Raw genomic sequence first — 16,410 nt, forward strand, 5'->3', positions numbered from 1 at the left:
CCTACTATAGCCCCACACTCTCCATAGGATCCCCTCTCTGTCTGGGGATGCAGTCAGACTGGCCAAGTCCCTGTCCTCCAACTCCACCTGCTGCTCTCCATTGCTTACTCTTTTTTTTTTTTTTCTTTTTCTTTTTGAGATGGAGTCTCACTCTGTCGCCAGGCTGGAGTGCAGTGGCGTGATTTTGGCTCACTGCAACCCTCGCCTCCAGGGTTCAAGCAATCCTCCTGCCTCAGCCTACTGAGTAGCTGGGACTAAAGGTGTGCGTCCCCACACCCAGCTAATTTTTGTATTTTTTTAGTAGAGACAGGGTTTCACCATGTTGGCCAGGATGGTCTCAATCTCTTGACCTTGTAATCCACCCACCTCGGCCTCCCAAAGTACTGGGATTACAGGTGTGAGCCACTGCGCCTGGCCTTCCATTTCTCACTTTTGTGGCCACTTTCCCCCTTATATTTGCCATCTCTATGCTGTTATCAGCATCTCCTCCCTTGCTTTTCACATACCCACCTCTTGCTATTCCTTCAGACCAACTTATTATAATACCCCCAAGTCCTGGTCCCCAGCAGATACATAAGGATCCATTTTCCCCCTTCCTCTCTGCATCCCTCATCCTGTGCCCAGCAGAAAACTCAAATCACATAAGCCATCCTCTGAATGGGTAGAGCTTGTCTTTTCAACTGGATTGCAAATTCCTGGAAGGCAGGTTACCTGTCAAACTTGCTTCTTTTCTTTTCTCAGATTGGGCATGAGCGGAATGGAGCAAAGGCTGGGAGTTGAGGGAAGGCGGGGTGAGAATCTTCCCCCAAAAGTTTAATGTGGACTTTTGTTTAGTAGTGATATCTCTCTGACAGCTCGCTAACTTTGTATGGCAACACTTTCTTATTTGTCTTTTCATTTATTTTTCTTGCTAGGAAAGAAAAAAAAAAGATAGTTAAAAATTAAATCCAAAACTTTCAGCTCTGATAAGATGAATTTTCTCAAAAGCCAATAATTCCACATGGCTCATCTAAAATTAGAGAGAAGTGACCAGGAATTTTAGTTGATTGGCTTTATAGTAGATGCAAGATAGTCAAAATCTATTTAAATGACTTTCTTAGGGAGTTGGAGCAGCAGGCAATGTATCAGATGCCAGAAGTCCATTTAAATATTACACTAAGGGAAGGGAATTAGTTTGGTCAAGCTGCTAAAATGAACAGGCAGGGACAGAAATGCCCTGGAGAAGTGCTGGGTATTTCATCTTGAATCTATTTGAAAGATAAACACATTTATTTACCAAGTTTAATACTTTGACTATTTTCTGGAATCAGTATTTGCACAAATCCAGGCTGAGCTGGCCAACTGGAATTAAAAAATGACCAGGACTACAAAATTAATTTGACACTCCTTAATTTCCTTGTTTAGAAACACAAAATAAAGTCCTACTGAAATTGGAGATTTAGACAGTATTTCCGTCTACAACTTGGAAACTGCCACGGTGCACCGGCAAACAGCAGCACTCAGCTCCTCCAGCCCCAACGTGCTTGCCATGAAGGTCCAGGCTGCAGCTGTTTATGAGCTTAAAATGCAAACATACTAACTTTTTTCTTCTGCAGGAAAAACTTGCATTCCCACTGACACCTACTGCTGTCTTACAGATGGGCCTAACACTGAGATTTCAAACATTTTACAGGAAATACATGGACCCACACTCCCTGAGCAGGCCCCGTGCTACCCAGACACTTTTTAAATTGCTTTTCCAGTAGGATCCCAGGAAAAGGTTCAGTTTCACCACCACCTGCACATGGCCAGGATATGACTGGTTTGACAATCTCTAACCTCTGCAGTCCTGCAGGGGTCCTCCGGGTAATTCTGCCCCCCACCCAGTTAGTGACCCCTATGGACTTTGGATTGGGTGTTTGGTAGCCTGAGTTTCCTGTGGCCAGCAGAGGCAGGAAGACCACACAGTATCAGACATAACATCCCACAAGATGAGGTGTGGCACAACATCCCAACTGTGCTGGAAACTGGGGCTGGCTGGTGAGGATGTCATTTAATGGATGAGCAACTCACCAGCCGGTTTCATTACTGAACGCCTCCCTCTGGTCCCTGAGTAACGGAGCTCTCACTGGCAGGCCTGGCTCTTCCCCATAGGTCTCAAAGGTTATAGAACCCCCTTCTTCCCTTGTAAACTCTTTTCAGCAATAGTCTGCCCTACTCCCCCTATATTGTCAACACATCGTAGCTGAAGCCTCAGTGGAATACCCCATCCAATTTCCCATAAAATGGGACATGAAAATAAACACACATATTGTATGTTGGTTTACATTTCCTGCACAGACCCAGCAGGGGCGACAGGAAAGACATTAAGGAAACTATTTCTAAAGCAATGGGCTACATTTTAGCCAGAATACTCTCACTGACCCTAAAAAGAAAGCCATTCAGATGGCTAAAATCCCATATAATTCTTTGAAAACGCTCTTCAACATTCCCATTTTAATTTCCAAAATCAATATGGCTTGCTAGTGCCCCATGCTCCATGACAACAATTCATATTGATGGGGAGGAAGGGATGAACATTTTTCTATTGAATGGAAAATTTGGTTATTTTTAAGGACATTATTCCAAGAGAGAAAAAGGTCTTAAGTCCACTGCACCTGACAGAGTATTGTTTTGTTCCTAGAAGGCTGGTTTCTCTTGACATCTCTGCCCTCATTAAAAAAAGCATATCACAGTTGTCACCTTTATGTTTTCAGTCATGCAGTTTCAAGCCCCAAAACAGAATGTCGTCATTTATTTTTCTTCTGAAGAAATGGCACCCTGCTCACATGCGTGCATGCTCAATGCCAAAAATCCGAGAGAACACGCCTGTCACACCTCTCTAATTCAGAGCGCCCAGTCTGAGTTAGCGAGTTGTCTCAACCAGGGGATAGTAAAGGCTATTTTATGTCTTCCAAGTAGATTCACTAACTAGGTAATAATCACTTGCCATTAGCACATGAAAATTGTGTGTAAGTGGTGCTGCTAAAGAGCTAGAAAACAGTTTGTTCTCAGGTAGGTAAATGGTCCCTCCTGCAGTCTTGTTCACACTGTTAATTTCCTGAGCAAACCCTCTCCTCAAGGACTGTGCAAACACCGGTTTCAGACTCCATGTCAGGGAAGCGCACAGGTAGTCCTCTGCCCCTTTGAGACGACAATTCATCTTCCACCACCACAAAGCCGTTTTTTCACACCTAAGAACCAAAAAAAAGAAAAGAAAGAAGCATTGCATGTAATATCATTGTCTCTCTCAGGCATGGCCTTCCTTTGGTAGGGGCAAAATGTTAGTCTCACACTCCAGCCGTGGGGAGAAACTTGACACTTCCGAACATTAAACTTCCCTCCAACCCTGCCCCCCACACGCCTGCCTTGCTACCCTAATTCTTCCCCGTCTCCCACCCCCAAGCTTCTGACTGTGAGGAGAGAAGGGTGAGGAAGTGTGGGTGCCTGCTTCAGGGTGCTCTTTGGGGTTTCATCTATTCATACTTCTCGCTTAGTATCCACTTGCCATGGAGGGACAAGATGTACCTGGGACCACTACCTTTGAGGGTTGGCCAAGAGTGGGCATCTTGGATCAAGTCTTCTCTGGCCTCAGGAGAAATTTCCTCTTTGCCTGCTCTTCCCTGAGGATCTGGGCTTGCTCTTGTTCCAAAAGGGAAACTTGACAGACCAAGGTCAGAGTGTGGGGCTAAGGACTAACAGGACTACTAGACTGCTTTGAGGCTGGCTTTGAGCCGGAGGGTTAAGGCAGTCCTGAGACCCATGCATGGTGCAGCAGATTCAACGAGAAAAGGAGTTTCACATCGAGAATGGGGTCAAAGTCCTGTGGAAATCAGGAGGCCTTCACCAAGAGCACATACTCTGCATATCTCCCTTGAGCCTGATCTGGGATTGTGTATTGGGATTTGATTCATCACAAATAACCTAATGAGTGAAGAAATGTCCAAAAGCAGATAAATGGAAACGTAGAACATAAGAAGCGGAGATAATCCACACACAAATAACAAGTCCCCAAATGACTCTGGGTTGCCTATATGTACTCCAGACATTTTCATAAACTAAGAAGAATTAAAATCGACCCAAGCCTTTTGCCCTTCCTACATTGCAGATAACGCAACTGCAAATATCTAATGCCTTTAGTAGGGATGACTAAAGTTGACATTATAGATGTAGTAAGATCCATGCTCCAAGGATGTTAAGATTCACTCTCAGACAAATAATCTGTGTCAGCTCTGATAAGAAATCCACTAGAGTAATTGGTTCGAGGGTCATGCACCTCCCCACCCCTTTGAAGAGCAGAATCCTACTTCTGGAGACTGTGAGATGGGGGCTGAACTGGAGAACCTCAAGCAGAAGTTTGAAGTTTCCTTTGGCTGAGGCCATGGTTCACGCCTGTAATCCCAGCACTTTGGGAGGCCAAGGCAGGCAGATCACCTGAGGTCAGGAGTTCGAGACCAGCCTGGCCAACATGGCAAAAGCCCGTCTCTACTAAAAATACAAAAATTAGCCATGCATGGCAGTGGGTGCCTGTAATCCAAGTTACTCAGGAGGCTGAGGCAGGAGAATCACTTGAACCCAGGAGATGGAGGTTGCAGTGAACTGAGGTAGCACCACTGCACTCCATGCACTCCAGCCTGGGTGACAGCGTGAGACTCTGGCTCAAAAAAAACAAAAAAGCAACAATAACACCACAACAACAACAAAAGTTTGAAATTTCCTGCTTTTAACATTAATGCCAATGTTGCATTTGACTCCATCATGTGGATGATCTTTCCATTAACTACATTTTCCTCAAAAATTGTTAAGTAAAATAAATGCTCCATGAAAGTTGCCATGTTTATCCCACAGCCCAGGGTTCACCCAGCATACCACCACCTCACTTGACACTCCCCAGTTCGAGAAGAAAATCAACAAGGGAACGAAAGTAGAATTCTGAATCTTGGAAGGAGAAGTGAAAAGAACGCTTACCAAAGTAGGGGAAGACAGAAAAGAAGAATTTTTTGGTATTTTTCCCATAGTCATTTTCCATAACCACTGAGTCACTGCTAGAAAATGATTAAAGTATTATGTTGGCTTGTCATGAACTTTTCCACCAAACTGTGTTCATTTGGCATGTGAAAAGTTTTCTCCCCTAGGGACCATCAGAACTTGGCTTAGGAACAGGCTCTCCAAACACCTTGAGAACTTCATGCACATAAGCCCAACTCCTTGATCCCTTAATACATCTACATTCTGATAAAGTCACTGAAGGTGTCAGAGCAAGACACAAAATCCTCAAGGGACTACCACCAACTTAGTGTTTCCAGTTCACATGGAGATGTTAAATCCACTTATCAAAGGGAAGCACAAACCAGCCTGACCAACATGGAGAAACCCTGTCGCTACTAAAAGTACAAAATTAGCCAGGCGTGGTGGCGGATGTCTGTAATCCCAGCTACTAGGGAGGTCGAGGCAGGAGAATCACTTGAACCTGGGAGGCGTAGGTTGCGGTGAGCCAAGATCGTGCCATTGCACTCCAGCCTGGGCAACAAGAGCAAAACTCCATCTTAAAAAAAAAAACAAAGAGAAGTACAAAAAGGCACTCAATTATGAAAAGCAGAAACTAAAATGAATGATATTATGAGTTGGCCTCAGCTGAGGTTTCCTGAATTTATTGCTTTAGAAAGTTAAAAACTGGATCTGCCTCTTCCACCCAACATGGTAGTTGGTGGAAAGTAGTGTCTCGGGGCAAATCGCCAGAGTCATGGAGGCCTCCTCAAAGAGGAACAGCTACACAAACCTCACCAGGCAAAGGGAGGAAGAATAATCACTTGCAGAAGCAGGTTAATGAAATCATGTGTGTAAAGATAAGACAAGTAAAATTTTAATATTAGATAGTTTGATATATGATGAAACCAAGAGGGAAAGAGATATGAAAGAAAGGGGAAGTCAGGAGGCCAGGGAGGACCTGGGAGGCCAGGAAGGAGGAGTTGGGAACAGTAGGAAGAATACAAAGCCCAGAAGAAAGAGAACAGAAAACACAGGAAGAGGAGAAGATAGGGGCCGCGCGTGGTGGCTCACGCCTGTAATCCCAGCACTTTGGGAAGCCAAGGTGGGCGGATCACGAGGTCAGGGGATGGAGACCATCCTGGCTAACACGGTGAAACCCCATCTCTACTAAAAATACAAAAAATTAGCCGGGCATGGTGGCACGCGCCTGTAATCCCAGCTACTCAGGCGGCTGATGCAGGAGAATCACTTGAACCCGGGAGGCGGAGGTTGCAGTGAGCCGAGATTGTGCCACTGGGCAACAGAGCAAGACTCCATCTCACAAAAAAAAAAATTAACCATTTTGGGGGGAAAAAAAACTAGTACTAGTACAAGCCCGAAACTTCAGATGATGGACCTTCCACTCAAGTTGTGGTTCAGTCCACCTTCTTGAAACAAAACAGTAATTATTTTGTTTCCACGGCCACATCTTCTGTCACGATTTGATTTGTGGGAAGAGTTTACAAAGATGTGATTGTACCTAGCAAAAAGTATGGTCGAAAGGTTTACTTATTAGAGTAAGGAGCATCATTTTCTCTATTTCATGCCAAAGTTAGGCATTGAAGCAAACCTCTCTCTCAAAAATACACACACACACACACACACACACACACGAGCACCTACACATACATCACTCTCTCACACACCAGCTAGATATTCATGTTGATACCAAGTCCCAAAGCCTCTCTCACCTGCGTTTCCACCATTTTTTTTCCTTATAAGCTTCAAACTACATGTGTGATGTAGGGAACCAACTCTCACTTGCCATATCAAAAACAGAGCCAAGGCTGGGCACAGTGGCTCATGCCTGTAATACCAGCACTTTGGGAGGCCAAGGCAGGAGGATCAGGAGTTGAGGAGTTCAAGACTAGCCTGGGTAACAAAGGAAGACCCAGTCTGTTCAAAATTTTTTAAATTAGCCAGTTATGGTGGCACATGCCTGTAGTCCTAGCTACTTGGGAGGCTGGGTGGGAGGATCATTTGAGCCTGTGAGGTGAAGGCTGCAGTGAGCCATGATTGCGCTACTGCACTTCAGCTTGGGCAACAGAGCAAGACCCTGGATCAAAAAAAAAAAAAAAAATGAATGGGGCCAATACAGAGACTTCTTTTAAAGAGCTTCTGGGCTGCCAGAATTTTAGGGTTCAAACAAAAACTACGTTTGACTTACAGGGTCCTTTTTCTCCAGCCTCCTGGTAAAGGAGACAACAAAACAGCCAAAAGGTAGACAGACCCTGGAGAACAGGTGTAAAGAGCTGGGAAATCCTCTAGTCCTGACTAATTGAAGGTAGACCAGGGATCCCTGTGTTCTGTGAACCCTCCACTGCAATTGGACAGTAGGCTCCCTGAAAAGGCTCAAGCACTGCTCAGATCATTCCAAATTACAAGGGGGAAAATCCCTTGAATGAAGAGCTCAGTGAGCAATCCCCATCTATTTTAAAGTGTAAGGACACCACCAGAAACATGAAAATCTGCCTCCCACACTTGTTCTTACTCACTTGAGCCCACTACACTCATGTGCGTGGATGCAGAAAATAAAAATGGCCTGCAGTCCCTTGAAAAACTTTCCTTAATCTTGATGTTACTTTAAAGCCATCATAAATCATGCAACCTGCCAATCTTGTTGTGTTTTATAAACTGTGGGGAGCAGTAGAGCATTTCTGGCCCAACAATCTCCTAGTAACAAATGCCAGTTCTAATGCTGCTGCATTTTCTCAATACCACTTGACCTCTTAAACAAGGCCCTACAAATATATTAACTGTCATATTCTCAATTTCTTTTTTTACAATGGGAAGTGATATTCTCTTATGACTAGCTTGATGGAGCTGAGGGCAGCGTCTTTCCGGGCATTGAAAAAATACCCAATTGTGGTAGGTAGGCCTTTCCTGCCTGATAGCTACCACCCCTAACACTCCTTCCCTATAAACCCCTAGGGTCACACCCCACAGGCTCTCCAGGGTCCTGCTGAATCCCAGCCTGCCTGTGCTCCTCAAAGGCATCCAAATCAGTGCCAAAACCAAGCCCTGAAGGGGAACGCTCTTCATGGCCTTCAGGATCAACGGAAAAGGCAGAACCCAGGCGAGCCGAGGGCCTGGCTTGCCTTCAGGAAATTCCGGGCTGTCTGCAGCAGCTGTGCTTCGAGTAGTACAACAAATTCACTTACTGAATGACAACAGCTTTATTGGCAAGCCAATTCAATTAAAGCCCCTGCATCCAACAAAGTCTCCGGCAGCCCTCTCTGCATAAAGAACATGGAATCGTGCCTACATTTCCCTGAGTGCCCTCAGCCCTAGCTGTCCCTCTACATGAGAGGGAGAGGGATGAATGAATTAGACGCGGATGATGGTAATTAATGGCTGGCTGTCAGAGAGTCATTTTGGAGGCTCAGCCGTTGAAGGCTCCATATTAAAGACCGAATCCCAGCACAAACTGACCAGGACAGGCTAGAACTCCCTCTCTAAATAGTAGAAGTGTCGTGGGCACCTGGGGCAAGAAGGGAGGGGGAAGAAGGAGATGGCGAAGGAGGTTTGGAGGGGAAGCAGAGAAACAAAACAACAGGCTGCTTGCATTGATCAATGCTTTTTACACTATTGATATATAAATAATATGTTCATTTTTCATTTTTACAAAATATGTCCTTTAGGCTACCATTATGGCAAACTGACTTCAGAGTTCTGACATGAGCTTATTAGGGGGCGGAAAGGGAGGGCTGGCTGTAGAACTATAAACAAAACACATTTTCTTATAAAACATACATAGCAGATCATTTTCGCCTTCAGTAACAAAGATAAAATCAGGGAGTTTTTTGATTCCTGGCACAGTCCTGCCAGCCATTCTTTTGGTACTTGGAAAGGCCTTAAGGAAGAGGTGGATGGAGGACGAATGGAGAGGGATGGAGGAGGGGCACCAAAGGGAAGGAAATGGTTAACAAATGGGCTCCAGCTGGCTCATTTCCATGGAGGTGGGCAGCCCTCACTCTGCCTGCCGCCAGTGCCACCAACAGAGCCAAGTGCAGGTTAACTACCTAGCGGGAGATAACTTGGGTATATTGCGGCTTAATTATTCCTGATAGTAACAGGTTACCATATGCACCATTTGGAGCATAAACATAAGCCAGATACTGAGGGGCCAACCTGATCCTTCTCCAACAATTCAAGTCAGGTGAAAAGCTAGGCTCCCAGCTCGTTTATTTGTGCAAGTCCTAGTCTTAGGGGCCACAGGGCCTGAGCTTCCACCCATGAAATGTGGGGCATTCTGTGACTATACTAGAATGATCTTATCTCACTCCCATAGAGGACAAATTCCAGAAATTCCATTCAGAAAATTTGCCTCTCTCCTCATGAGAGACAAATTTGCCTCTCATCCTCCAGAATGTTTGCCTAGAATCAAACTTCAGAATTCACAGTTCAGAGCAAACGCCAACCCCACCAGGAAGCTTTCCCAGATTCTCTCAATAGGAATGAATTATTTCCCTGTTACATTCCTACAGAACCCTGTATGTGCCTCTATCATGGTCTTTAATTCATTTCTTTTACACCAAAGTCTCCTCATGTGCCTTCCCCAACAGGTAGTGGCTTCCTGGAGCCGGGATGTGGGCTTTCTATATAGGTGGTGCTCAGTAAATCTAAGCAGAATTGGACTGAATGGCCCCTAGGAGATGGAAATAATTTGGCAATGCCTTAGTCTTGGAAAGTTGTATGGGGCCTTATTATGACCCTGCAGCCATCAAGATTTCACTGCCGCTTTCTTCACTGCAGCCACCAAATTGGTTGCCCACTTTAATTAGAACAGAGGCCAGATGTCTGGCCAGCCCTACTAGAACCGGAAGAGCTAGCAAGCTGGTGGAGTTTCCCAGCTGGGGGCCCAAGTGGCTGGCTTCGTGTGGTTGGGTCACCTTCCCTTGCATACTTCCTTCCCTCTTGCTTGACTCCTTTCTCCCCCACCCCCATCCTGAGGGCAGCTGTCCCTTTTATCACCAAAGCCCTTTCCTGACAACACATCTGTCCAGCACAATGTTTCACCCTGTCCCATGATTCGGTTACCCAAGGCATTTGAATCTTTGATCACTGCAAGGGCATGAAACATTTGTGTCCATAAAGAGCCAGCAGAGACAGGGTATCCCCTTTCAGAAGCCTACCATCCACTAAGTAATGAAATCTAATATTTAAAGGGCATGACACCCGTTTATACTAGATTTCATTAATCAATGTTTCATGGAAAGGATAAATCCTTTATGCATGCCTTTTTCCTGATTTTTCCCCCATTTAAAACATGCAGTGCTGATTTTTCTTCCCTGCTATTAACTCACATAGACCCACTACTGTGCGCCCTGGTTCCCAGCCTCCCAAAACTCACCCTTTGACATTCACTCTGTGGTCATGAAGTTCAATGGAGAAAACAAAGAGGTAGAATGAGGGACAGAAAGGTGTTCTAGTTAGTCTTAAGCATGTTTCATTAAATAAAACCTTCACAAACCTTAAAAAAAGAGAATGTCATTGTAATTACAAGCTCATATTTGGCATGCCGGTGGCCAATACATCCAGTGCCTCCAAAATATTAAATAGAGGATCACAGCCTTCATTTGCACATTCGCTGAGTGCCATATTACTGACATTAAAGAAGACAAGAATGGGCCTGGCGCAGTAGCTCATGCTTGTAATTCCAGCACTTTGGGAAACTGAGGTGGGCAGATCACAAGGTCAGGAGTTCGAGACCAGCCTGACCAACATGGTGAAACCCTGTCTTTACTGAAAATACAAAAAATTAGCCAGGCATGGTGGCCCATGCCTGTAATCCTAGCTACTCGAGAGGCTGAGGCAGCAGAAACACTTGAAACCAGGAGGCGGAGGTTCCAGTGAGCCTAGATCATGCCATTGTACTCCAGCCTGGGCGACAGAGCAAGACTCCATTTTGAGGGAAAACAAACAAACAAACAAACAAAAAGACAAGAATGGTATTCCTATTACAACCACAAAAACCCACACCTTAGGTGAAGTTCAGGTAAATAGGATATCCTGGAGGATGTTGACCAAAGAATATTCTGATTGCCCTGTTTAACACCTTTGCACATTAGGCTCTTGTGTACCTGCATATGGCAGTGAAATTGTAATAAAGCAATAACAACCAGCACCAAAGCACGTAAGCATGTTGTGAAGGACAGAAGAGTCCTAACAACACCATAAGCCCTCTGAATGAATCACAGGTACTTTTAAGGTGTCTGAACGCCTATGACTGTGGTAATACCATAATGCTACACGTTCTCCTCAACTTATGGAATAGTGAAGACCCAATACATTGTTAAATAATGCCCCATTTTCCCACTGTAATTGTTCTATAAAGCACCTTTTCCCCATTAGTTTCAAATGCAATGCCTCCTATTGAGCAAATATCCTGGCTCCTCGATGACACTTTTTAAAAAATGCAACAAATAATACAAATATGGAAAAAACAATATGCACAAATATGCCCATCACAATATGACTTTTAACAGTGGGAAACTGAAAGCAATCAAAACGATTACAGTAGGTAAACGGTTAAGTAAATTATGATACACAGCCATGGACCATCATGTAGCCATTAGGAGGATAAAGACCACACAGTAACATGGAAAAATGCAAAATGACACATGCTAAGTGGGAAAAGAAACTGGAAATAGTATGACACTGTGGTTACAACTAGATAAAAGCATACTTATTTTTTTAAAAGGCTGGAAGGAAATAAACAAAAATAATAATCGTGTGAGGGATCGTGAGTGATATTATACCTTATCTCTACTTCTTGAAATATCCATAATGTTCTGTCTTTATGATGAAAAAGAAATGGAAACCTAGCAACTCTTTAAAGAACTATTATTTTTTAAGTAGGCATAATTTTTAAATAAAGAACAGTAATATGCAAAATATTCTAACTATAGTAAACCCAAATTAAGATGTTTCACATGGAGACAGCTACCCCGGCAGGATGAGTATCTCCCCACACTACTGCTTGCAGAGCTAATGCACATCCCAAGTAGCTTTCCACTGACTCAGTTATAGGCTTTTTTCTAGATATTTTCATTTCACCTGAACAGTCTATTTCAGTATCACTGGATGGGAGAAAGCAGCAGCGGCAGCAGGGAAACAGGGCTGGAATGTCAAGCTCCTGCTTCAGTATAAAGGCCAGTTGTCCAATAGGCTGGCTGGTGACTTGGCAGCTGCAATGAGGCTGTTCATGGGTGGACCTTGGAACGGCCACAGGGAGAGAGATACAGGCCAGGAAGAACAAGCCTACCAGTTTAGAAAAAACTCAAATCTTGGCTCTGCTATAGAAGATCCCAGGATACTAAAACAACTTGCAGCTTTGACCTGAGATCCGCTGTGTATGATCTTTGAAGAGTTAAGAAGAATGAGAACAAAAGACCCAGGACATGGGTGGGGGTCAATGTTTCTTTTCTTTTTTTTTTTTTTTTTTTGTTTGAGATGGAGTCTCCTTTGCCAGGCTGGAGTGCGGTGATGTGATCTCCGCCCACTGCAACCTCCGCCTCCCGGGTTCAAGCGATTCTCCTGCCTCAGTCTCCCAAGTAGCTGGGACTACAGGTGCATGCCACCACGCCCAGCTACTTTTTTGTATTTTTAGTGGAGATGGGGTTTCACCGTGTTGGCCAGGATTGTCTCGATTTCTTGTCCTCGTGATACACCCGCCTTGGCCCTCCAAAGTGCTGGTATTACAGGTGTATTACAGGTGTGAGCCACCCCGCCCAGCCAATTTTATTTTCTTCTTCCAAATGTTACCTCCCATTGTTCCAGTAGATCATGCATACTTCTTGGCCAGAATCCATTCCCAAATGAGCACCTCTCTGTCTCACAGAAAAGAGTGTACCTAAAATTTAGTTCATGGCAGCTGGAAATAATTTGTAAGTATTTGCTAACAACAAATAACTTTCTAAATTATACAAGGAGACCTTGGATAACCAAAAGTTATCTGCATAGTGTCCCACTCACATAGGTACACTATTTGGACTTCACATTAAATTTGTACAGGTAGCACATTTTGTATCACAAAACCACCTCTTCTATAGTCTTCGATGAGTAGAACTTATGTTCCCACATAAGCTATAAATGCTAATAATTTTTTAAGACAATGGTCTCCTCCTAGGAATTGGCTTTTTACCATGACACTTTTGATGACTTTATCAACCCTGGTGTATTAAAATATTCAAATTCAAATTCATAAGCATAAACTATCTAACACTGGTCTGTGAGTCTACTCCTAAGACTAGCTCTTTAAGCTGTTACAGCCACTTTTATATGCAACCTGAGTACAAGACAATATCATATTCAGCTTGGAAGCCAGACCTTATAAAGTGTGAAATCTTTTAACACACCATAGGAGTGCACAGAACAATTATAATAAGTATTGCACATATTTTAAAATATGACTCTTTTGCTGACCTCTTCCTCATCTCAGTGCTTTTGGTCTCACTTCTGTGGTCTGTACAGTAAGTCATTTCAGCCATGTTCTTCCCAGGGAAATGGAAGCAAGAATGAGCTCTTCTCCCAGGTGAAAGTCCTCGTCAACACCTGAATCATGGAGAAGTAGACATAGGATAGCAAAAAAGGTAAGAAGTGTCTCCCTGGAACAGTGATTTATTTTGTCTTTAATAAGAGGCAACATAGTCCCCATACTTTGGCTGGGCATGAGCAGACTTTAGGAAATTACCTTCATTTCTGAAACAGGCACCAGGTGCCTTCTCACTCCACACTCACTCCTGCACCCCCTACTCTGTAACTTCCCCCTTGGACTCTCAGGTTTTTGCAAGTCCGCCTGAAACAGCTTTTTAAATCTACTGTTAAATCAAGTGCTACCCTTCACTACAGAAATCTCAGCCCACCCAGAGTCAAGGAAGAGGGTTATTGCAGAAAGGAGGCATTAAGTTGGAAGGATACTTGGGGAGTCTCTAGCCTAGTGGTCGTCAAACCTGAGTGTGCTGCTGAATCACCAAAGGAGAAGGTGCCCAAGCCCCAGAGACTGATTCAGTGGATGTGGGGAGCAGCCTGGGAACACACACACAAAGGACATTCTCTCTCTCTCACACACACACACACACACTTTTGCCACAGGTGGCCCCAGCATAGCACTTTGAGAAACACTGCTATAGTTCAATATCCTCTGAGGGTCAATGAAGTTGCCCAAGACACATGAACCATTGGCAGTAGAGTTAGAAGTAGCATTCAAGTCTGTAGACTCTTGCCACATCCTGCTGCCCCAGGGAGCTACAGGAAAAGCAATTACAACTGAAGGCTGGGCAGGAGTGGGGGTGGGCACTACTCTCCCCAGTGGATCCCAAAATGTGCAGTGGCATTTGAAGCCTAGAGTAGCCACTTAGTGGAGCTGGCAAGGGATCTTAATTCCACCTTTAACCATGCCCGTGGCTGATCTTCGTCACAAAAGCCAAAGCAAGAAAACTCTTTTCTAACCACCTGCATTTGATCCACTATCTACACAGAACTGGGGAGCTGGGGCTGGCTTGGAGAATCGAAAATGCAGTCCCAGCTTCACAGGTGCCAGCCATGTGTGAGCACGCCACTCACCCTCCCTTAGGCTTCTGTTTGTTCATCTGCAAATGAGTGTAATACCTACCCTGCCTGTTTTTCTGATTTGTTGTGAGGATCAAATGAGATCATAAGATGTTCTTTGAAAATTAAAACCTTCCAGAAGTGTCAGTTCTTGTCTAGTATGCACAGACTCTTTATGGATCTTGGGCAAACATAGAATGAATCCTCTTCTAAAACAAGAATTACATAGGACAGAGTGTCTCAAAACTACCATCCTTGCTCATATTTTCTAGGAAGCCTATAGCCATTCTACACAGTGTTAACGCAGACCTGTGCTAAGCAGACCAGAAACAATGAAGGCTTTAGGAGGCATTTCAGGACACATTCAGACTTGGACCCTATGGCTCCATTGACTCCCCACAGCCAAGACCCACAGCCATAGGACAGGGGTTTCTCTGGGCCACTTAGCCCTGGTCAGCGCCAACAGTTCTAACGATTCCAAGGTCCTTCGATGACCCTCCTGCCCAGCCATCTAAACACATGATGCTGAAGGCACTTCCTGCGCCTCCTCACCAGCCCTCACAAGCGCATTCCACGCAGGATTCCAAATAATCAATTTTCTGCCTGTATTTGCATGTTTAGAATAAGAAAAACTTTTCAGACCTTTGTTTTTTATTCCAGATGGAATCTGTTTATAGAAAACCAGAGCTCCTTTCAGGGGCCACGGAGGGGTGGAGGAAGGTTGGCAAAAGGGGCTTCTGGGAAGGCTTTGGGGCCCCAACTTCCTCTTCAAATAGAGCAGCTGCACTTCTACCTAATTGGGCTTCCACAGAAGGTCTCATTTTACTGATTTTTTTTAAATTTTTTTATTCATGAAAACTAGTCATCTAATCCCCAGCTTTGTAGGTGAAGAGATCGCACTGGAGAAACGTTAACTGATTTTCCAACTTCCTCCTTCAGCCACTTGTAGAAGAAAAATGGAAAATCCTGTCTCTATAGAAGGGCTTCCTGTCAGGGTCCTCGGTCTCAGCATAGGCACCTATTTGGGGCAACCCCTGGGAGGGGCTTCTCCTACCCCATCCCCCACCTAGAAGCTCACAGTGGTGGTCACGTCCTGTCCCACCTCATCAGCGCCTCCCTGGGGCCTCTCCTGGGCACTCCAACTAATACCTGGGTTGCATTCCCAGGGTTCCTGGCCTCCACAGGCTGCTTGTTTGGTCCTCTGGTTTCCAGATAGCACCAAGTTTACAGAATCAGCTCCACTCCAGGAGTTCTTTCAAAGGACAGTTCTCAGAAGAAACATATTAATGCCTCTGAAGTGGCACCAGGAAGCAAGGCTGAGTAACACACACTGGTTGTCACCCCTGGTTGCCCCTCAGGGCCTAGGCCTGCTGACTATCCCTAGCTCAGGAGGTGTTCACAGGTTCCAAGGCTGTCCTCCCAGAGGCTGTAAGGGGAGTTTTCAAATTTATGTAAATTTAATCTATGTAAACCTATGTAAATTTATAAGTTTGTTTCTGCACAATGTTAAAACCCATAGCTGAAGGCCCTGGCAAAGCTTCAGGTTGTTCTTCATAGGCTCCCACCACAGGGTCCAGAGATGCAGATGGAGACTGACTTCCCAGCTATCTAAAGACATGATACTGGTGTTTTAAGAGATAACACTGGGCTGGACCTTAAACAATGACTTGGAAATCAATAACAGGGAGTAGTAGTATTTAGATATAAAAAGACTTCCAGAAATTTCTTCCCCCTTTAACACAAGCTGTCTCTGTGGTCTACTCTCTCCTCACCCCACTTCCCAACCACAGGAGGAGTACACAAGAAAAGGCC

At 44.6% G+C, this 16,410-nt stretch overlaps 1 long non-coding RNA gene across 1 annotated transcript in view; it reads right to left on the reverse strand.

The window, feature by feature from the left end:
- Nucleotides 1–335: 335 nt before the first annotated feature.
- The window catches only part of LOC110741064, a 57,525-nt gene continuing 41,450 nt past the window's right edge, over nt 336–16,410 (reverse strand). Inside the window, exon 3 of the long non-coding RNA XR_002516666.2 lies at nt 336–3,212. This is a non-coding gene — a long non-coding RNA (uncharacterized LOC110741064). The remainder of the gene's footprint in view (nt 3,213–16,410) is intronic.

Source organism: Papio anubis, chromosome 14 (assembly GCF_008728515.1).
Source record: "Papio anubis isolate 15944 chromosome 14, Panubis1.0, whole genome shotgun sequence".
In the NCBI taxonomy this organism is placed as follows: domain Eukaryota; kingdom Metazoa; phylum Chordata; class Mammalia; order Primates; family Cercopithecidae; genus Papio; species Papio anubis.